The sequence below is a fragment of the Staurois parvus genome, unplaced genomic scaffold (assembly GCF_062004578.1).
Source record: "Staurois parvus isolate SC_StPar_1 unplaced genomic scaffold, SC_StPar_1.0 ptg000298l, whole genome shotgun sequence".
Classification (NCBI taxonomy): Eukaryota; Metazoa; Chordata; class Amphibia; order Anura; family Ranidae; genus Staurois; species Staurois parvus.
This window is the reverse complement of record NW_028318094.1, coordinates 3,927,839-3,951,700: the sequence shown is the minus strand read 5'-3', so window position 1 is coordinate 3,951,700 and position 23,862 is coordinate 3,927,839.

The following is a 23,862-nucleotide window of genomic DNA, read 5'->3' as shown; positions in this document are numbered from 1 at the left end:
TTAAAAAGTCCCCCCAGCAGCAGTGTGGGGAGACGACTATCAAGAGTCCAATGGCAGAGTGGCGGAGCAGAAGCAGCTTCAATTGAAGAAGAAGAGGATGAGGATGAAGAAGAAGAAGAGGATGAGGATGATGAAGAAGAAGAAGAGGATGAAGAAGAAGATGAGGATGAAGAAGAAGAAGAAGAGGATGAGGATGAGGAAGAAGAAAAAGAAGAAGAGGATGAGGATGAAGAAGAAGAAGAAGAGGATGAAGAAGAAGAAGAAGAAGAAGAAGAAGAAGAAGAGGATGAGGATGAAGAAGAAGAAGAAGAAGAAGAAGAAGAAGAAGAGGATGATGATGAGGAAGAAGAAGAAGAGGATGAGGATGAAGAAGAAGAAGAAGAAGAAGAAGAAGAGGATGAGGATGAAGAAGAAGAAGAAGAGGATGAGGATGAAGAAGAAGAGGATGAGGATGAAGAAGAAGAAGAAGAAGAAGAAGAAGAGGATGAGGAAGAAGAAGAAGAAGAAGAAGAAGAAGAAGAAGAGGATGAGGATGAGGAAAAAGAAGAAGAAGAAGAAGAAGAAGAAGAAGAGGAGGACGAGGATGAAGAAGAAGAAGAAGACAAAGATGAGGATGAAGAAGAAGAAGAAGAAGAAGAAGAGGATGAGGATGAAGAATAAGAAGAAGAAGAAGAAGAAGAAGAAGAAGAGGAGGACGAGGATGAAGAAGAAGAAGAAGAGGATGAGGATGATGAAGAAGAAGAAGATGAGGATGAAGAAGAAGAAGAAGAAGAAGAAGAAGAAGAGGATGAGGATGAGGAAGAAGAGGATGAGGATGAAGAAGAAGAAGATGAGGATGAAGAAGAAGAAGAGGATGAGGATGAAGAAGAAGAGGATGAGGATGAAGAAGAAGAGGATGAAGATGAAGAAGAAGAAGAGGATGAGGATGAGGATGAAGAAGAAGATGAGGATGAAGAAGAAGAAGAAGAGGATGAGGATCAGGATGAAGAAGAAGAGGATGAGGATGATGATGAAGAAGAAGAAGATGAGGATTATGAAGAAGAAGAGGATGAGGATGAAGAAGAAGAAGAAGAAGAAGAGGATGAGGATGAGGAAGAAGAAGAAGAAGAAGAGGATGAGGATGAAGAAGAAGAAGAAGGAGAAGAAGAAGAGGATGAAGAAGATGGGGATGAGGATGAGGAAGAAGAAGAAGATGAGGATGAGGAAGAAGAGGAAGAAGAGGATGAGGATGAAGAAGAAGATGAGGATGAAGAAGAAGAAGAAGAAGAAGAAGAAGAGGATGAGGATGAAGAAGAAGAAGAAGAAGAAGAAGAGGATGAGGATGAAGAAGAAGAAGAAGAAGAAGAAGAAGAAGAAGAGGATGAGGATGAAGAAGAAGAAGAATATGAGGATGAAGAAGTAGAAGAAGAGGATGAGGATGATGAAGAAGAAGAAGAAGAAGAAGAGGATGAGGATGAGGAAGAAGAAGAAGAAGAAGAAGAAGAAGAGGATGAAGAAGAAGAAGAAGAAGAGGATGAGGATGAGGATGAAGAAGAAGAAGATGAGGATGAAGAAGAAGGAGAAGAAGAGGATGAGGATGAGGATGAGGATGAGGAAGAAGAAGAAGAAGAAGAAGAAGAAGAGGATGAGGATGAAGAAGAAGAAGAAGATGAGGATGAAGAAGAAGAGGATGAGGATGAAGAAGAAGAGGATGAGGATGATGAGGAAGAAGAAGAAGAAGAAGAGGCTGAGGATGAAGAAGAAGAAGATGAGGAAGAAGAAGAAGAAGAAGAAGAAGAAGAAGAAGAAGAAGAAGAAGAGGATGAGGATGAAGAATAATAAGAAGAAGAGGATGAGGATGAGGAAGAAGAAGAAGAGGATGAGGATGATGAAGAAGAAGAAGAAGTAGAAGAAGAGGATGAAGAAGAAGAAGATGAGGATGAAGAAGAAGAAGAAGAGGATGAGGATGAGGATGATGAAGAAGAAGAAGAAGAAGAAGAAGAAGAGGATGATGAAGAAGAAGAAGAGGATGAGGATGAGGAAGAAGAAGAAGAAGAGGATGAGGATGAAGAAGAAGATGAGGATGAAGAAGAAGAAGAAGAAGAAGAAGAAGAGGATGAGGATGAAGAAGAAGAGGATGAGGAAGGAGAAGAAGAAGAAGAGGATGAGGATGAGGATGATGAAGAAGAAGAGGATGAGGATGAAGAAGAGGATGAGGATGATGAAGAAGAAGAGGATGATGGTGAGGAAGAAGAAGAAGAAGAGGATGGGGATGATGAAGAAGAAGAAGAAGAGGAGGATGAGGATGAAGAAGAAGAAGAAGAAGAGGATGAGGATGAAGAAGAAGAAGAAGAAGAAGAAGAGGATGAGGAGGAAGAATAAGAGGATGAGGATGAAAAAGAAGAGAATGAGGATGAAGAAGAGGATGAGGATGAAGAAGAAGAAGAAGAAGAAGAAGAGGAAGAGGATGAGGATGAAGAAGAAGAAGAAGAAGAAGAAGAGGATGAGGATGAAGAAGAAGAAGAAGAGGATGAGGATGAAGAAGAAGAAGAAGAAGTAGGATGAAAATAAGAAGAATTCCATTCCAGCAAAAAGTGTATCTGCAGAGAGCTCCGCTATTTCTGACAGTTCTCTGACAGTTCCTTCACATTTACAGCGGTTGAAACATTGTATCTATTTGTTTCCAAATAAAAACATCTGTATCCTAAATGGAAACAAATAGATACAATGTTTCAACCGCTGTAAATGTAAAGGAACTGTCAGAGAACTGTCAGAAATAGCGGAGCTCTCTGCAGGGACACTTTTTGCTGGCTGTAGAAGGGATGAAAATCGGCCGATCGGGGAAAATTCGATTCGCGCATCCGAAGTTTGCTAATTTTCGGATTCGGTGCGAATCAAATTTTTCCTAATATTCGAAACGAATTCCACTTCGCCAAGTTCGATTCGCTCATCTCTAGTTATAGCAATTATAGACTCTGGTGCCTGTAGCTGCTTCATGGATTCGAGCTTTGCTAATCAAAACAATATCCCTCTCCGTACTAAGACACAAAGATTTTCTGTCCATCTGGCTGATGGCTCTTTGTCAAAAAGAAGGATCATACTCTTAGACCATGTGTGGACTTTCGTGATCTGAATAAGATAACAGTCAAGAACCGCTAGCCTCTTCCCCTAATTCCCGAATCATTCTAAAGGCTACGAGGGGCATGTGTCTTTTCAAAATTAGATCTGAGAGGTGCATACAATTTAGTCAGAATTCATGAAGGGGATGAATGGAAGACGGCCTTTCGAACATGCTTTGGGCATTTCAAATACTTGGTGATGCTATTTGGAGTCTGTAATGCCCCAGCAACATTCCAACACTTCGTTAATGATATATTCCAGGACTATCTTGATCTATTTATCATCATTTACTTGGATGACATCCTAGTCTTTTCCAGCACAATTGAACGACACTGGGATCATGTAGAGAAGATACTGGGTAGATTACGCCAACATCACCTCTATGCCAAAGCTGAAAATTGTGAATTCGAGAAACAGACTATTCAGTTCCTTGGACTTGTGATCGCTCCCGATGGCATTGCTATGGATTCCCAAAAGTTGATCTCTGTATTAGAATGGCCCGTTCCATGAGACAGGAAAGCGGTACAACACTTTGTGGGATTTGCCAATTTCTATAGGAAATTCATTAAGAACTTTTCAGGTATCATTGCACCAGTCACGCAGTTAACCAGTCAACATGTTGCTTTCAAGTTGACTTCCAAGGCTCAAGCAGCATTTGAACAATTAAAGACCTTATTCACCTCTGCTCCTATCCTGAAGCACCCAGATCCTGCCTTAGCTTATGTCCTTGAAGTAGACACTTCTGATGATGCTGTTGGAGCCATATTGTTGCAACGACAGGGACTAAAACCCCTCCTTCTCTAGAAAGTTAAGCTCCCCTGAAAGGAACTATGATGTGGGAGACAGAGAGCTGTTAGCCATCAAGGTGGCCCTTGAGGAATGGCGCTACTTGATGGAGGGAGCTTCCCACCCTATCCTCATCTTTACGGATCACAAGAACCTAGAGTACTTGAGAACTGCAAAACGCCTAAGGCCACGGCAGGCAAGATGGGCACTGTTCTTCTCCCTCTTTGTGTTTCACTTGACATACCCTCCAGGATCAAAGAACGGCAAGCCCAATGCACTCTCACGCATGTTTCATGACCCAATTGTACCATCCGAACCTGACACGATCCTGCCAGCTAAAACTTTTTTACTCCTACAAACAGATCTTGTAGCACAAATAAAAGAAGTGGTTGATGATCATCCACCTCCCTTGGAAATGCATCTTCAGCTAAGAGACGGTCTGTATCTTCACAAAGAACAGATTTATATACCAGAACAACTCAGAACTCTCATTCTTAAAAGATGTCAGGATCATCCTTTAGCTGGTCACTTCGGGATCCACAAGACCTCAAATTTGGTCTCCCGTTCCTTCTGGTGGCCAAATTTAATGAAGGACTGTAAGAACTATGTTAGATCTTGCTCAGTATGTCTCTGAAACAAGTCTGATAAAGTCAAAACCTGGGGCCTGTTGGAATCTCTGCCAGTACCTGAAAAGCCATGGAGTATGATTTCTCTGGATTTTATTGTAGAGCTTCCCCCATCTGAAGGGTTTACCACCATCTTTGTCGTGATTGATCGTCTGTCAAAAATGGCCCACTTTATTCCCCTGAGAGGGACTCCTTCTGCCGCTGAAACTGCTTCTGCTTTTATTAAAGAAATAGTGAGATTACATGGTGTTCCTAGCAATATCATGTCTGATCGGGGAGTGCAGTACACTTCTAAGTTCTGTAAAGCTCTGTGTGAGGCACTAGAGATTGAACTTCCCTTTTCTTCTGCATATCATCCGAAAACAAATGGACAAACTGAGAGGACAAACCAGACCCTTGAACAATACTTACGATGTTACTCATCTTATTCACAGGATGACTGGGTGTCTCTCCTTCCATTAGCTGAATTTGCATACAACAATTCCATCCACTCTGCTACCAAACAGTCCCCTTTTTACTCCAACTATGGATATCATCCTTCCTTCCTCCCTGAAATGCCGGTGGAACCCGCTGTCTTGGCAGTACAAGAAAGGTTGGATTTCCTCAGTAGGAACGGCCAAATGTTACAAAAAAAACTATTTTAGAGGCTCAAGCAAGTAACAAAAATTTTTTTGACAGAAAAAAGAGGGGGAATCTAAATCTGAAACCAGGAGATTAAGGTCTGATTGTCTACTATAAATCTGAAATTGAGTTGTCCTGCAAAGAAGCTTGGTCCGAGGTACCTGGGACCATTTAAGAGAAGGATTAACTCTGTGGCTTTTGAATTAATGCGACCAAAGAATATGAAGATCCATCCGCTATTCCATGTCTCCCTATTAAAACCAACAATACCAAGTATATTTCCGGGTCGAGGTCCGGAAACTCCTGCTCCACTGCTGGTCGAAGGTAATGAAGAATATGTGGTGGAGGCTATCCTGGATTCTAGAAAGAGTTGTGGTCAGACCCAGTTCCTCATCAAATGGAAAGGCTACGGTCCAATTCCTGGGAGCCATCTGCTAATGTACATGCTCCACGATTAGTTTGAGATTACCTTCATCTTCATCCTGAAAAACAAGCTTTAGTAGGCATCTGGAGGCTGCCCCTAAGGGGGGGGGGGCAATGTAAGGGAATCCTGGTGAGACGATTGGCCAATAGAAGTGTGCATGTGCACAGAAATGCAAGATTGGCACCAGACGGACTATTTAAAAGGTGCCTCTGCCTGTGCTGAGTGCTGACTGGTCTTCAGCTGTTCCCCCTTTCGTGCTCGTTCCTGTGTGATTTCCTTGTTGCTGACCCAGCTTTTTCCTGACCAGACTCTTGATTACTGTCCTGCTTGATACTTGTTCCTGACTTTGGCTCTGCTCCTGACTTTGGCTTGCTTATGATTCGGTACCTCGCTGTCCGCCCGTTGATGACCCCAGCTATTCCTATGACATTGCTCCTGTCTCCCATCCCAGCTTCCTGCCTTGCTCTAGTGCACACCTGGCAACCTACCATACCAGCTCTGCATATCACTACTGTTCCTGAATCGGAGGTTCATCAGTCTTCCAAAGTCTTCAGCTGCAAGAAATGCAAACAACATCTACTGGCGCTCTTTTCCCCTTGGTCCCTAGACACCCTCTGTTCCACTTCTAGTGGGGTCAGGGGTAGTGACACAAGTGAGGCCGACCTGTGCCTTATAGAGCAACAAATGACACCATGAAACTACATATCAATGCACATCTTATGCAGGTAAAAAACACAAGGTGCAGGTAGAAAAGTTTAAAATGCCTTTAAAAATATAAACTTGAACTAGATAACATTTAACTTGCAAAAGAACTGTGTACAGTATCATAAACAATTGCTTTTTTTCATAGAGAACTGTCTTCTTTCCTCTGAAGCCACTGAGGAGATTACGTGACTGGACGGGAGCACCCTGAGAATAGGTAAGTATAAGCATCTTCTTTTTACAGAGTAGCTAGTGTAGCACCCTCCTAGGTAGCTAGGGGGAGCTAGACTGCAATTGTTAGATAGGACTGAGTATCAGCCTGGGAGTACTAGCTAGTAGGAGATCAAAATTGGGTCAGAGCTGAGAGGCTCTGCAGACAAGCCCTCTGGAATTTCCCCTTGCTCTAGAACTTTTGAAAAAGGTCTAGAAGCAGTGGGTGGATCTGAGGAGTAGCTGATCTGCACTTTTGAGGGAGCCTGGCCAATTCACAACAGGAGGCCTGGCAAGAGGCCAGGACAACCCTTAAAAGTGATTGAGCCTGCTCAGCAACAGGGTGGAAGTTGAGGAGGTTGTAAAGCTGGAAGGCAGGAGCCTGTGAGAGGGCCCAGATGGAGAGAGGCGCACCTGCAGGCAGAGGACCTTGGGAGGCTGAAACATGGAACGTCACCGGCCCTCTGAGAGAAGACCACCTGCGTCCCAGTTAGAAGGCCTGGTAGCAGCTATTGACCCACCGGCAACACAAAAGAGGGACCAAGTGAGTAAACCTACACCCCGTGAGCCAGTAAGGGGAAAGAAGCACTCTAGTGGGGAACTGGATTTGCTATCTTACCCATGATTGTTTCACACTGCAGTGGCAGGCACTGGATCCCCTGCCCAGGGATTCACACTGTACAGGTGGATGAGAAGAGGAGTCATCTGGTGTCTGGGGTGGTACTACAGGAGATGCTGGCTAGCTCTGCACAAGAGAAATTTTGCTGTAAAGACATGTACATAATTCAGGAAGATTGACCTCTGTTGCCATACTCTTGGGCATCCCATACATCTCTTACACCATCCAAGTTCTAAATCCCTTAATAAACTTCCAAACAAAGCTCAAGGACTGGTTACTGTCTCCTGATGCAAGTCTGCATGTAGGAAATGTGTGTTTTCCAGCTGTGCAGGACTACAGGGGGACCCAAATTGAATAAAACTCCTAAGGGGGTAGTGCTACACTAGAATAGGAGTTAGAAGAGGGGTGGGAGCCGTTTTAAGCTTAGTTAGTTACAGCCTGGAATTCCACTTTAAACTTTTTATAAAAACATAATTTACCGGATAAAAATGAACGATGATTTCAAGGGTTCTGCAGTGTAGTTATTGCTTTTGAGTGGAACACTTTGTGTTTTATAAGCTAAAATGAGCTTTCACCTAACGTGCAGTTTAGCGAGAATGAGTTGTACATCTGATCTGAAATCTGTGGTTTCTTCTCCCAGGGTAGTAGGTTTGAAAACAATTTTCCAAAGTAGATTTTTGAGGGAACAGAGCTTAAATGATAATTATAAGCTATTTACATATACTGTAGGTAAAAAAATTGTTGGTAAGAGCTGCAAAAATGGCAATAAGCTAGTTTATTTTATTCAAAAATATTACCTACCTTTCTTGGAGTTTTATAGGTAGCCCTTGTCTCCTGCACTCCAGCTTGTGGTTGTTGTGAGAGGGGGTGATCAGAACTTGAACTTGTGATGCTTCATCCTCTTCCTAAACTCCAATCCACACTTTGATACTGTATCTTCAGCAGGCGGGCTAGGCATGGCTAGCTGCTGATTTGCAAGGAAGGGACTTGTTAATTAACGGTGACTATGCTTAGAGACCCCCCACCCTCATCACACACACCTGTGATGTCAATGTGGTGAAAATGTTGCCCTGAATTTATTAACGGTGGTGCAGCATTGTCACCTTAATAAAGAAAATGAAGAAGGCCTGACATGAAAAAAGTGGGACCTAGACATCCTGTAATAGTTCCATGCTAGGAAACCTCTGTTGTTGCAGTACCTAATTATACAACTTATGCCTATAGCTACAATGGTCTAGGGTAAACTCTATTTTACATTTTATTAAAATATCACATAATTTAAACAGTTTTATATCATTTGTTTTTATATTTTATAAAATCCTTATTTTACTAATAAATATTTAATACAAGGAGTACTGAGCATATATTTCAAGCTTTTTGATATTTTTGGATGATGCTAGATTGGACTCCTCCCTTACCCTGGAGCCCAGAGGATTTTCTATTAGAGATGTGCACGATTGAAAAATGTGTTTTGTTTCTGATTTTGATTTGTCATAATTGTTATCTTAGAATGACTTGGTTTTGGAATTTATTTAATATTTTTGGATTCATTTCGAATATTCGTTATTTTCAAACTGATTTGAAGTTCGAAATTCAAATTTCAGAATTCAAATTTCCATGTTTAAAATTTGAATTTCAACATTCGAAAGTTGAATTTCAAAATGAACATTGTGGAAGACAGCTAAATTTGTTCAGTTTTATTCTATTCTATTCAGTCTTTTTCTATTCTATTCTACTGGTGTTTTTAGCGATATTAATTTATGGACCATTGTATTTTCCTCTGAATCTTACAACAGAGAACTGCACTTTCCGGAGAGCCAGTGAAGGACCTGGTGGGCGTGGAGGCTGTTACCATACCCTAGTGTGATTTGTATTTGGCTTATCCTGTGCTAGTGATCTCTTTTAACCACTTGAACTCCAGAAGATTTACCCGCCTTTCTGGCCAGGCCATTTTTTGCAATACAACGCTGTGTTATTTTAACTAACAATTGTGCAGTCATGCAATGCTATACATAAATGAAATTTGTTATTATTTTTCCACAAATAGAGCTTTATTTTGGTGGTATTTGATCCTCTCTGTGTTTTATTTTTGCGTTATAAACCAAAAAAGACCATCAATTTTGGAAAAAAACCCAATATTTTTTATTTTCTGTTATAAAACATAACCAATAAAAAAGTTTAAAAAATCTAATTTCTTCATAAATTTAGGCCAAAATGTATTCTGCTACATATTTTTTGGTAAAAAAAATTCCAATAAGCGTATATTGATTAGTTTGCTCTATATTATTTTCTATTCTATTCAGCAGCCTAAGTACAAATCATCATCTTTTTTTCACTTTTATACTTTACTGTATTTATTGCAATATGTTTCCAATTAAAATTCAAATTCATTTTCAAATTCATTTCGAATTAGAATTCAGATAATATATTTCATTATGATTAATTTTGTATTCATTGAAATTTGTTACTATTGTGATTCAGAAATGTGCATACATCTGAATCTTCGAATAATGAAAATTTCCTCCGAATTTTGATTCCTAAAGAAACAAATTGCACATGTCTATTTTCTACATTGCAGAGCTGTTCTGTGATTGGTTTCTGGCTGGTACCAAACCCAGGAACACTTTTCATTTGGTTGCCTTTAGGTCAGTATCAACATAACAGGTAACATAATAGCATAGGAAAGCTGCAGCCAGTGTGAGAGGAAACGTGCTGTGCAATTCCCGCCACAGTAATTACCGTACTTGTAATTGCATACCAGTACAGGTGCTGCTATGAAAGCTCCATTGGAAGGTCCTTCGAATGTCCTAGCATCTCTTACTGCTCCAGTACATGTGTGGTGAGCATAAGCCTGCAGCTTGCCCCTCCCATTCCTCCCAGCATTATCACTTACATACCTGCTGTCCATCTAACTTGTTTTTGTTTTGCTTCTAATGGAAAGATTTGTGTTCCAATGGGAAGTAAGGAGAACTCTCTCAAATAGGGAAAACTAAAGCAATACAACCTGACTGTGGATTTAACCCTTCCCCACTCTATCCAGAACAAAATAACATATTGTGTCTGGGGTTGAGCTGTATGTATACGTAACTGTAAACCATTTTTTTTAGTTGCTCTAATTTGGTCTGTTAAATAGGCAACTGAAAGTGTTTGGTTAAATCTGTTCAATATCAAGCAATACATGTTGATCCTACCAGAAATCCTGAGAGCTGATAACTTCCTGTGCTGACTGTAATCAGTTAAATTGTTATATAAATAAAAGTGCAGCGCTAAGTAATAAATCTGAAAATTGTCCACTGTAAGTCCAGTTCATATAAACGTGCCAGGTGACAAATGGAAATCCACAATGGTGATCCGTGAGGAAGTAGCAGAAATGCGCACTCACCAGAAGGCGGATATACATAAGCAGTATATATCAAAAGCCCATGGATCCTCGGTCAAGAAGAAACAGGTCTGGTCAGCGTGGATTGGCCAATCCACGCTGACCAGACCTGTTTCTTCTTAACCGAGGATCCATGGGCTTTTGATACATACTGCTTATGTACTGTATATCCGCCTTCTAGTGAGTGCGCATTTCTGCTACTTCCTCACGGATCACCATTGTGGATTTCTATTTGTCACCTGGCACGTTTATATGAACTGGACTTACAGTTGACAATTTTCAGATTTATTACTTAGCACTGCACTTTTATTTATATTATTCTGTATAAGTATTTATTGGTTACTTAGAGTGCCTAGCTGCTTTCTAGGATCAGCGCTCACTTTATTTTCATTTTCCATAGAGTTAAATTGTTATATTCATTCTTTGTAGACTAAAGAATACCTACCCCCATGTTACAGAGAAGAGGAGAGGGGGAAGTGTTCTGTAGTCCCAAATACTTCAATAAAGGAATCATTCCTGAAAACAAAACTAATGCAGGCACTGCCTGTAAAGACTGGTAAGCTGTAATATGTTTCATTTTTGTTACTGGGTTTAGAGACACTTTAATATGAAAAAGATACCATATTCACACCCTTGCAAAATTTATGTTGGTTAAATAAACATTTCAATGTGAAAATTATAATGACATAAAATAAAAGTAACAATACGTCTTCCAGCTCACCAAAATCAGCCTGTTGAGTTACAAAGTCTATTAAGTACCATTCGTATCTGACAAATGACAAAAAATAAAAGTAAACTTTTCATTTTTCAATGCTTTGAAATAAACAATGTATTTGCCTCATTAGGTTGTCGCTGCTTCGGTTTGGTTAGTGGCGCCGATTGGATTAGGTCAGCTTGCATATAGAACTGTTTATTAAGTAAAGAACCAAGATTGTACAGCTGACAAGGGTGGACAGACTGGAAACCTTTAATCCCCCATTCCTGAACTAGACAGAGGATTTCACCTAATCCATTTCATTTGCTTACAATGACTGTCATATATTGGATTTGTATAGTTTCCTTAGATTGCATTAATGCAGAACGTCACTCTCTCCATCAACGTTGACTGTTTTGAATCCTTATCCTGCTAGCATTAGTAAATCAATAAGAAAGTATATCATATTTACTTGTTTTAAAAGTTTTTGTACACTTTTTACATTTCTTCAGTTACTTTAGTTTCCAGGCCTAGGCAGATGATGTCATACATCTTGGGAGTCTTCATGAGGGGGAGGAGGGATTTTCTCAGCTAAGCACACCCTCTTGCCTGCATGCCTGAGCTAGGGTAAAATGGATTCCAGGAAATAAATGGGCAGCACAGTGGCTAAATGGTATGGGCAGCACAGTGGCTAAATGGTTAGCACTTCCGCCTGGCAGTACTAGGGTCGTTGGTTTGAATCCCAGCCATGGCACCACCTGCCTGGAGTTTGCATGTTCTGCCTGCATGGGTTTCCTCCGAGTACTTTGGTTTCCTCCCACACTCCAAAGACATGCTGGTAGGTGCTGGCTCCGGGACCTTAGATTGTACACCCCCTGAGGGTTAGGGACTGATGTGAATGTACAATATATATGTATGTGTAAAGTGCTGTGTAAATTGATGGTGCTATATAAGTACCTTAAATTAATAATAAATAAATAAATGCTACTTGAATCATTTGCCCTTACTCAAGATGGCCACAGCTAGAAAAATGCTAGGGAGCGTTTTTGCAAAGCGATTTCTCAGCAAAATAAAGCATGAATACATGGATGGATGGGTAAGTTTGCTTTGAATATTAACCCCCCTGGAGGTATTAGCTCGGGGTAAAGTTTCAGTACCACAAGTGGCAACCCCGAGCTACACTTGGGCCTACCATGTGGCACTGCTCCGGGATCCCTCGATCACTTACCTTGTCCTGCGCTCCCGCAATGTCCCTCCTGCGGTGTCCCCAGCAATGTCCTCTGGCGGATGCCGGCATCTGTCATCTGGGTTCCGTCCCCTGCGAGCGTCGGGGCGTACGGGGGACGGAACTGGCGGGAAATTTGAAAATGACAAAAAGTGACATTCACTAAATACACTAAAATCGCATAGTAAACCATTACTGTATCAAACCATTTCACATACATTTTCTCCCGAGTGCTTTGTCCTGTGCCCTGCCTGCATTTTTACCGTTCTTTCTGCCTGGAAACTGAGAAACATCCATGGCGTCCAAAAAGCGTCCCTTTAGGTCAAAAGCGGTTTTAGACCAGCTAGAGAACAGCGATAGTAAATCAGAACCACTTGCAGAATTGAGTGATAATGATTCATGGGGAAATTCGTCATCAGACACTGAAAACGATTTTGCGACTTTGCTCAGTGATGGCCGAACTTAGCGCTCTATTTCAAATTTCAGTGTTTTTGGTTTGATTATATTATTGAATTAAATTTATTATTATTATATTATTATTTTTTATGATTATTTATTAAATTATAATTTATGATTTCGTGTTTCAAATTGTAACATACCCGGGATGTTTACTAGACTCTTGTTCGGACAGATTTCAGTGAGTTATTCCTAAAAATTACAGGCCTACAATAAAAAAAATACATATTTCCATGCAAAAACATTTACCGCTTTGAGCACAGAAATACTGACATAATCAGACCGCTAGGGAGGCTAAACATGAATTAAATAGCATTTTTGGTATGTGCTGCTCAGATGCTGCGTAGTTCTACTTTAAGAGCCCATTCTTGGAATTACCACAACTTTTAATTATCATATGTTATACACACACACTGTATGCATTTAGATGGTTCACACACATAACATACAGAACAGCACACAGGATGGTTTGACTCCAGGAGGGCACTCTTTTGTAACTTTTATGATAACACTGGATGGAAGCTGGAAAAATTCTGCAGAATGAGTACAGTATACACAAGCTTAGTAGTCTGGTTTCTCACCCCCCCCCCCCCCCAGAAGTGTTAAGCCAGCCATACACAGGTTGAATTCCAAAAGAATTTTCTTTCAAAAATCTTTTCTAAGAATATTTGTTTAAATTTCTCACCATTAGTGGGTCACAGAAATGGACAATTTTCGTGTGACCAGCAAATTTGAGTGATTGGGCATGTTGGAAGTTTTTTGAAAAATGAAAGAATTTCGAATCAGTGATGGGAGAATCATGCAAGAAATATAAACAAAAAAGAAAAGTGCATGAGCTGTGACCTGGAAAGAAAAGAAAATTCTTGATGACAAAAATTATTTTCCGTAGCAACATGAGAAGAAATTGAAGGCTTGGTTGGTTGAAAATCAATGATGGCACCATCAAATTACAAATTGCACAAAATTTCTGATTTTCTAAAGAAAATTTGTTCGGAATTCGACCCACGTATGGCCTGCATTAGTAGTTTATTTTTTATCAATGAACAGAATGGAAAGTAAAAGAACAAAGAAGAAATTCAAATCAAATCAATATTTGGTGTGGCCACCCTTTTCCTTCAAAACAGCATCAATCCTTCAATTCTTCTAGGTACACTTGCACACAGTTTTTGAAGGAACTCAGCAGGCAGCTTGTTCCAAACATCTTGGGGAACTAACCACAGAGCTTCTATGAATTTAGGCTGTCTCAAATCCTTTCTGTCTCTTCATGAAATCCCAAGGGTTTCCCCCCACAGGCTCAGCTCACTCACTGGAAAATCAATCAAGGCTGTTTCCGAGACAATGGGGTAGATTTACTAAAACTGGTGCACTCAGAATCTGATGCAGCTGTGCATGGTAGCCAATCAGCTTTTAACTTCAGCTTGTTCAATTAAGTTTTGCAATAAAACCTGGAAGCTTATCCCTCTCTATGCAGAATTGCACCAGATTCTGCACTCTCCAGTTTTAGTAAATAACCCCCAATGCTTCAGTTGGACACTGCCAGCGGCGTAACTATAGCCATAGAAGCCCATATGAAGATTAAAAACTGTTCCCTGCACTGCTGCTCCCTGGTTCCTAGTAATGTATTGACTGCTGCTAAATGTCTCAAATATAAACATGCTTTATGGTAGGATCGATGACAGCATTGTCAAAACTGACACTGCCAGATGCCACAGAAAGACATCACCCGGCACAGGCCACCCCAAGATTTCTGTATGGGGCCCTTTGATCTGTATTTGCACCAGTTTACACCGTGGACGCTGTTAGTCAGACCCAGTGCCAGTTATTTGGGATAATCCTGACCAAAAGGCTCACAGCAGACTCTTCAACCACCTCTACCTTCAACTGTCACCACAATGGCTGATTCGCCTGACAATACAGCAAAGCACAGCCATGTCAAATCAGCTCCCACCATTTTTCCTAGTACTAGTGTAGACAGGTGCAATCTCTGTTCTCCACTGTAGGTGGCGCTCAGCCAGAGCAGTAATGCAGCTGGAGAAAAAGTCTGGTTTCTCTATGGTTTCCTTGGTCCTCTAGAAAGCATTCCAGTTATGCTACATCCAGATATCCCTACATCCAGATGACTCTAGAGGCCATCTTGGGTCAGCAGAGCTGATAGTGGATAGTGGAAGTGGATAGTGTAGGGACAGTTCACCCGTCTGTCAGGGAGAGTGCCTAGTGGTAGTGAAAAGTTCCAGACAAGTAGGGACAGGCTAGGGACACGCCAACCTGCTTAAGAATCCACCCCATTGGGCTCAGAGGGGCCAGGTCCATTCCGCCCACAAATACAGACGCTGTCAGTGCATCAGAACCTGCTCCAAACTACAATTTTCCACTTACATTTTCTGTAAGTGTTGTCCTGCTGCATTCCTTCCTGTTGGGCAGTTTGTATCTTTGGCCATTTCTTCAATATATGTTTTGTTTCTTGCAACTGGACTTTGTGGAATCACTGCTGCAGCACCATGCTACTTCATTCAGTGTCACGTCATCCACACCCTGAGAACGCATGATTAACCATCCTTAACTTGGCGGGTGTGAAGCTACTCTTAATGGACAAAAAATAGCCTTGAAGGATCTGCCCATGCCCTGAAATACTCCAAAGTGTTGGATTCCTGGTCCCCTGCTGCAATCTGTATTTCTATGCGCTGTCCTGAAACAAGAAAAGCACCTATGGAGGCCAGGCATTAGACACATTTAAATACAGCAAAGTTGGGTGCTGTTGGTGTTGGGAGAGTTAAGTGTTAATGTTTTTTATTTGTAGGGGGGACACTTTAAAAAAAAAAATAGAAGCAGACATATTTGTGCAGACATTTTTTACTGGGGTGGAACCCTATTGCTGACCTCTAGCCACCGCTACTGATGAGTGGTGGCCATTTTGGCACTTTATTCATTTATTTACTTTATTACTCCACGTGGATACATTTTTATGTTACTTGCTATTATTACCTTAGATAAAATACTACACTATAAGCACTTTTCTGGCTACTGTGGCTGAGCTAAATCCCCCCAGGACCACCAGGCACCCACCCTGACGGATGGACGGATGACCCCATAGCTCTCAGCATACTGCTGCACTCCTAGATGTGTGATGTATTATAATCAATGTGCATTATAATTTATGGTCTGGTGAGTGTACATCTGTACCAAGGGTGGATTTCCTTTTACAAGCTTTTGCACAGTTACTCTTCACGGATAACTTCACGTGCCAATCATAGGCATTTCTTCAGCTGATATCTTTGCACAAGAGACGTTTTGAATTCACAAATGCTCTGATGATCTTATTTTATTGTATTTTATGTCATCTTGAACTAGTTATATTAATATTGCACTTTCAGCACTTTACTGACATATGAGTTTGTCACATGCATTTATGGAATTTATGACATGCATTTTTTAGCGCTGCACTAATATTTTAGAAATTGTTATTCTGGGAATGTTACCTATACTCTGAGTGCTAGCTGCTTTTAATGCATTTGAATATATATCATTTTCATATCATATACTGCATTTAGCGCTCGCTCTATTATCTTTTCTACAGACATTTTTTACAGTAAATGCAAATTTTTAGGAAAATACATTTTAATGAATTTTAGTGCACAAAAATACAATATAATACCCATTTTTTGGTGAAGTATAAAATGTGATGTTGCTCCAAGTAAAAAGGTAGTGAACAAGCTTGTGAAATGATGACAAACTACAGTACATGAAATTGTTTATAGGCAACATTTTAAAAGCCTTTATAGGTTACCAGTTTAGAGTTGAAGATGTCTAGTGTTAAAATTATTGCTCTCACTCTGATGTTTGTGATGATGCCTCCCATGTGTGGTGCGATCCCCGTTTGTATCTTTGGTGCACATTCACATTTGTGTGTGAGCACTGGAGCTCTTCAGAATTTTTATTTTATTTTTTATTTTATTTAAATTTATTTTTTACACTGTCTTTTTGATTTTTTATTGCTATTACAAGGGAAGAACAACATCCCTTGTGACAGCACGGGCAGTGACAGGTACTCTATACTGAACGTTCCAGACCCCAGATCTCCCCTCTGCTCTCCAAAACAGTGAATCTGAGGTCAGTTTCACTGGCTGCTTTACTAGCCAGCAAAGGCTGGTAAACAAACAGCCAAAAATGGAAGTTCCTCCTTTGTTTCCATGGTCAGTCAGCACAACCGCCCACAGTGGCCTTGGGTTACAGAGAGCCTGCAAATGATGGTGTGAAACAGGATGGGTTGGGGCATTCTTCCATTGCTTGTGAATGTGATCAGGTGGATGTTTAGCCACTCAGATCACTTTTACAAGAAACTGAAATTAATATCAGGATCATGGCAGCAGCTGCAGTCCTGATTCTGATATCTCCACTACTTCCCAAGAATGTACTGTGTATATAAACATATGTATATCGGAATTGGTTAAAGCTGAAGTTTTAATCTGTTTATATTTTGCCTGGTTCCTCATTTCCCCCTTATCAACATGCTAATTAAAATCTTAAATAAAAATATTCTATTTTTAATTACACACCATATATCACAATGCCTGGATGGGCAGATGTCAGTCTGAAGGAGTGGGCATTCCTAAACAGGTTGTTTTTGCATGTAGACTGTCCTAGGTAATGTCCATATGTGATGCTGAACCTTAATGATTGAAAGATCTAAAATTCAGTAACTGAAAGGCCCCTTTCACACAGGGCAGGCTCTGTTTGTGATATGTTTGCTCACTGGGGGATCTGTGCACTGATCTCTCGCTGAGCAGAGGGATGACAAGTCCATGTCCGCTCCGCTTATGCAGCGTGGACATGGACTCAACCCGCTCTGCTCTATGAAGAATCGAATGTAAACAGACCAGCTGTCTGTTTACACCCGACTACCCTCCGATCCGGCCAGACGGAAGGGAACAAATCCCCTTCCTGTTTGTTTTTGCTGGATCAGATTGGATTCCATTTAGACCCACCTTTTCATAAAGTAGAATGGAGGATCTAATCAGGTCCACCTGAAAACCGGACAGGTTAACCAGATCAGAACATTTGCATGAAGGTGGCCAGGGGCAATCAGGCTGAAGAAAAGAGAGCTAGACTAGTGATGGATATGGAGAGCCTCATATGTGGATCCTGATGTCATCAAAGGGGCACAAATATTATATAGTTAACATAATACTACAGAAAACTCTCTCAGACTGCAGATTTTTAGTTACTGTGAGCTTGCTATAGGAGTTGGTGGAGGTTGGGGTCATCCTTCAGAAGACATAGAAGTCATAAACTAGATAATCATTACTAAGACTTCTAAAGATCACTGCTATTATTGCTCCAATACAAATCCACATATGTACTCTTTGCAACCCACTTAAAATGACTTGTACCGCTGCAAGATACATTATAAAAGATGAGAAAAATAATAAAAAAACATACAGAGAGAAGGGATGGGCAGTGCTATAAAGGTAAGATAGTGCTAGGAAATAACCAAACCATTTAAATATTGGTGGGGCTAGGTTCCCTTTTCGGCGGGTTGTGTGGCAAAATGAATGCAGTGCTGTGCTCGTTTGCGCATAGGCTGCTGAACTCACAGGAAACACGGGGGGGAACTCCTTGACTCTTTTATGAAAACGCAGTTGCATAGAACTGCATAAAATGTGCATATAGAATGGCCATTTTATATGCACATTTTACTCACTCGGTAAAGTTTAATATACGGGAAGATGAGTGCTGGCTATTCCAATCCTCATCATTCAGTTGCATCTGTGCTGGAAAGACACCCAGAGCCAGAGCACCGACATTCCACCTCCATGGGGATTATCTCTGGGTGTAGCACCTACTTGTTCACACACAGAACCACATGGTGCTGCAGCATTATCCTGTTTAATGCACACGAAAATGTTCTGCATTTATCGATGCATGGAGATGCCTTCAGGAGCTAATGGTACCCCCAAACAACTGCTAAAGAGTGTTTTGCCTATAGAATGTGGGAATGTGTGCTATTATGCACCCGCATAAATGTGAACCTAGGAAACTAAAACCACTGTGTGGAGGGACCCTGAGTAATTGCCAAAGGGCCGCTTGTGGCCCCTAAACTGCAGTTGAGCACCAGGGGGCTATTTGATACTGGATGTTCTCTAGCCAGGAAATTAGGTGGATCTATCTGACCTGCTGCAACTCCTAATCCACAATTTTTTTTTCAGGTACTTATATAGTGCTGTCAATTTATGCAGCACTTTACATATATATTGTACACTCACATCAGTCCTTAACCCTGAAGGGGCGTACAATCTAAGGTCCCTAATTTACATTCATACATACACATACTATGGCCAATTTAGACAGGATCCAATTAACCTACCAGCATGTCTTTGGAGTGTGGGAGGAAACCGGAGGACCCAGAGGAAACTGGAGTACCTGGAGGAAACCTACACAGGCACAGGGAGAACATTTAAACTCCAGGCAGGTGGTGCTGAGGTTGAGATGAAATCAGAGTAAGCAATTTCAGTAGAGGAGAGGAGCCTGAACAAGTCTGCAAGACTGAATGAAAAGCTGGAGTTCAGCTTTAAGCCATGATTCTTTTTAAGCTGCCAGCAATGTTTTTCTTTAATACAAGTTTACATATAACAATGCATCAAATTTGCACTAAGTAATGTTTCCTTTTTCATTTGTAAATCTGTTGTAAACTGTGTTTATCTGGTTTACACATGATTAATTTTGATACTTTTTCACAGTCCGTTGCAATCTCACATCCCACTGACACCGCTCTGCACTAAACTTGGATTGACCTATTTCTGTGATCTCCGGAAATTCTATTAGAAAAGACATGATTCCAGGCTGCATAAAGAGGCTTTCTGATGTACATATGTTTGTTTTGCTGATTGGGTGCTTATTTTCAGCGCGCAGATGTACCGCATGTAGATAGTTAGAAATACTGCAATGATCAAGTCAGTTTAGGAGATTCAACTAAGCTGTTCCAAGCAGCTGATATATAAAAGTGGATGATATATTTGAACTGGAGGGGGGGGAAATGAGAAAGTGGGGTTCTTGTAACAGCAACCGATTGTGCTGCACCTGTCCTTTACATTAAAGATAATATAAACCTTAAAGTGGTTCTAAGGGCTCATTCTATGCATGAAGGTAAAAAACCTTCTGTGTGTAGCAGCCCCCCTAACCCTTACCTGAGCCCCCTCTTGATCCAGTGATGTCCACGAGAGCCTCTGTTTTCCAGGGACCCTTACTCCTGATTGGCTGAGGTAGCCATTGGCTCCAGGCTGCTGTTAATCACAGCCAGTGAGCAAATCAGGAGAGGGAGGGGGCAGGGTCAAGCCGTGGCTCTGTGTGTGAATAGACATGCAGAGGCATGGCTCGGAAGCACGTCTGCTCGGGTGCCCCCATAGCAAGCTGCTTGCAGTGGGGGCACCCGGCAGTAGAAAGGGGCCAGGAGCACCAGCGGGGGGACCCGAGAAGAGGTGGATCCAGGCTGCTCTGTGCAAAACCACACAACACGTAAGTATGACATGTTTGTTATTAAAAGAAAAAAAAACAACAACAGGACTTTAGTATCACTTTAATTAAATGAAACATAGTTTTCTAAAGCACTTTTCAACATACACAACTACCATTTTATAAAATATGCTTTCACCTTTGTGTTAACCCTTTCGATTTGAATGTTGTCGATCTCCTGTCATCTCTTTGCAGCCTCTGTCTACAAGTACACAAGCAATGACTACATGGCATTTCTCATGACAAGTTTACCTTTAGGCCCCTTTAACACGGGTGTTCCGTTTTTCATCCATCCATTGATGGATTAAAAATGGACATCAATGCATCTGTATGGAAAAATGGATGTAAATGGATGATCATCCATTTACATCCGTTTATATCCACTTCTGTCAACATGCATTTTCTGAAACTGATAAATGCCTTATTTTTGTTCCATTAAAAAAATTAAACAAACAAAAAACGCATGTAAACAAACAAAAGATATGTTTTTGCATCCGTTTTTGTGATACTAGCGGATGTAAAAAAAACTGATGTCAAAGCTGATGAAAAACATGCAATTTTCTGTGAAAAAATGGGACTGAACTGATGAACTGGCACCAATGGAATGCCTGTGTGAAAGTACTCTTAGCCCTGGTTCACACTGTTCACACTGTTCACATCACATGCCAAGTCGCATTCAATGATCGACAATGGAACTGTTCCAGTCAGTGCTACCGATTTGAAAAGTAGTTCCTGCACTACTTTTGCTGATTTTGGGTGCTACTTGCATATACATCTGAGCATGAAGTTGCATAGATGTCTGCAAAGTCACACCCAAAGTCGCATTGACAAGCAACTTTAAAATCTCTATTTAAAATTTCTAATTCGCACGCAATGTGAATGGGGGATAAAGCGGTATTAAACTCGAAAATTGTTGTATTTTGCAGTTTACCAATCATTAGATGTGGTGGCTTTATTAGTTTTATTTGTTTAGGCTTTTTTCCTCTCTGTTTGCATCTGGTGATCTGGCCAGTAACACACCTTCTGTATTAGAGTGCCCCCACTCTGGATGAATGAGCACAGGGGCATCTTTGGACAGCAGCATTGTCAGTCTGGGGGAATCAAGTGTTAGATGGCCTAGCAGATTTAGATTTAGCTAAACAAATTGAAGCCAAACTCCAGATAATACTTCATTAGCAGTTGCAGCAAAGTTTTTTTCCTTTTGGGATAAAGGTTTTGCATAAGTAAATAAAAGCATGATACATTGGAAGCACCCCTGTCAGTGCTGAATAGGTTGTCTCATTTCTGTAAATGATACATCTGCAAGAGAGCTTGTCCTTTTGAAAAGCAACAAACTTACTGGCTGGATCACAAGATGATAACCGAAGGAAAAAAGCTTAAATAAGAAAACTAGTGCAGCCATCACATCTAAACATTGATAAGCTGCAATATAATAAATTATTGCTTTTTGGGTTTTAATGTGTCTGTAAAGTCAAACAAATATAGTAGAACTAAAGGTAAAACTTTTTTTTAACTTTTGATAGATAAGGGAGGGGTATAACCACTCTCAGATTTTTTTTACTTCTATGTCCTGTTGGGGAGATATTCCTTCACATCTTGTCCCATAGCCAAATCAGAAAGGTAGAAGAAATTCCTGGTTGTCACCAGTGTCCCCATTGGAAGATTTCCCCTCTAATCTTATTTTGGTGAAAAAGCAAAATTTGGTCATTTCTTTTACCTTCACTCTCAGTGATAAGAGTAAACATGATACATACACGTTGGAGTTTACCCCAGCGCAATTTTTCCTCCATCACAATACACTTACTAAGAGAGCTTACAATAGATCTCTAGCGATGGTTAATGCAGCAAAATTGTGCATACCATATCATTGGCGCAGCACAACTACCCCCACGGTGCAGCAATGGTTCAACAGAATCGACAAGTTGGAGGAGATGTAGGAGCTGATTCACATTACTCAAGATAAAATGTCACGATTCACCACCATCAGGGCTTGTTGGCTGGATTTCAAAACTTTTGCAGACTATAGATCTCATCTATAAACTGTGTTGTAGCGCCTTTTGTCTGGGTATCTTGGTGCACCTTCTATTCTCAATTCATTTGGATCCAGGACCGTGGGGGTGGCTGGAATTAAGTGGTGCACTTGGTGCGGGTGGAGGCCACAAGAAGGCTGCTGTGCTTTCTTTCTCTCCCTTCATATCCCTCTCCCCACCCTTCTTTTTTTTTCTAAACATTTTTTATCTCTCTTTCTTTTCTCTTGGTCTGCACGTGTTCTGGCGTCAATTTGCTGAGTTGGAGCGGGTCCTAATGGGCACCTTTACTTGACGTGGTGATACACATAAAGGGGACCCTGGGTTGTCCGAGGTCAATATGCTGTTTCACTGGTTGTATTCAGCAATGTATCAAGTCCATATTGGACCTAGGCTTACTTTATGTTTATCAATGGGCCTGATTGCTTCTCTCATGTATGCTTTCTTTTCGACTGTTTCTGTATTTTTTTGATTTTCAAATGCTTAATCACTAAAATGTATACTACTCCTCTTCCTTAATAAAATGTTTATGAAACATAAAAAAATAAATAATTCTTCTTTTTTTTTTAGCACATAATCTTTGTAGTGTTATCTAAGTATTGGATGACGTGTTATGAAGGTGACAAGCATAGGATAGCAAAGAATATTGCATGACTGTTTACTTAATGAGAGAAAACAGCCATGTAGATTACCAGTGGAAAGATGGATTTTTGCATGCCATTATGAATTTTCACACACACTTCATTTTAACCACAAGTAGTTCTGGTCTTGCTACACTGCTGAGTATCAAATAAAAAAGTAAAATCCCTGCAATGACAAGGGGTTGCCTGTTTGACAACATTGTCATCTCTCGAAGAGAACAGAAGGTAAAAAAAACAAGGTCTGCCTACAACCTATGCTCATCTGTCCCCAAAATGTAAAAAACTGCACATTTTAAAAAAGGAGCTTGATTATTCAAATTAGGCAGAACTAATGCTAAAAAAATGTAGAGCTCATTTCCATCTGAAGACATGGGTTGATGCGTGTTGCGTTGGTGTGTGCTGCATTGCATTTTTACAAGAATTGATTAGAATGACAGACTCCAGGACTGTTTAAAAAGGGTGGATGGGTTCCTAAGACAGTAAAGTGTAAAGGGGTAGGTGCAATTCATATAACACATGGCTGAATAATTATACTGGAATATATTTTAAGGTAACGAGAAATGTATTGTACACACTGTACAGCAATATATAGGAGTATCTACCTGACTATTGACAAGCATAGGCATGACAGCCTGTATAAATGCTTAAATATTAAATGCACCTTGATTGTTTCACATCCCAATAAAAGATATTAAGAACATTTTTACTGGATGAGCAAGGCCACAGGTTTATTGAATTACATAGCATACCTATTCCAACTGTAGCACTTACCTCCAGAGGAAATAGATTTGGTCCTCTTGCCAGTTCAAAGGCTGCCAACCCAGGTACCAGTTACAAAAGCACATTG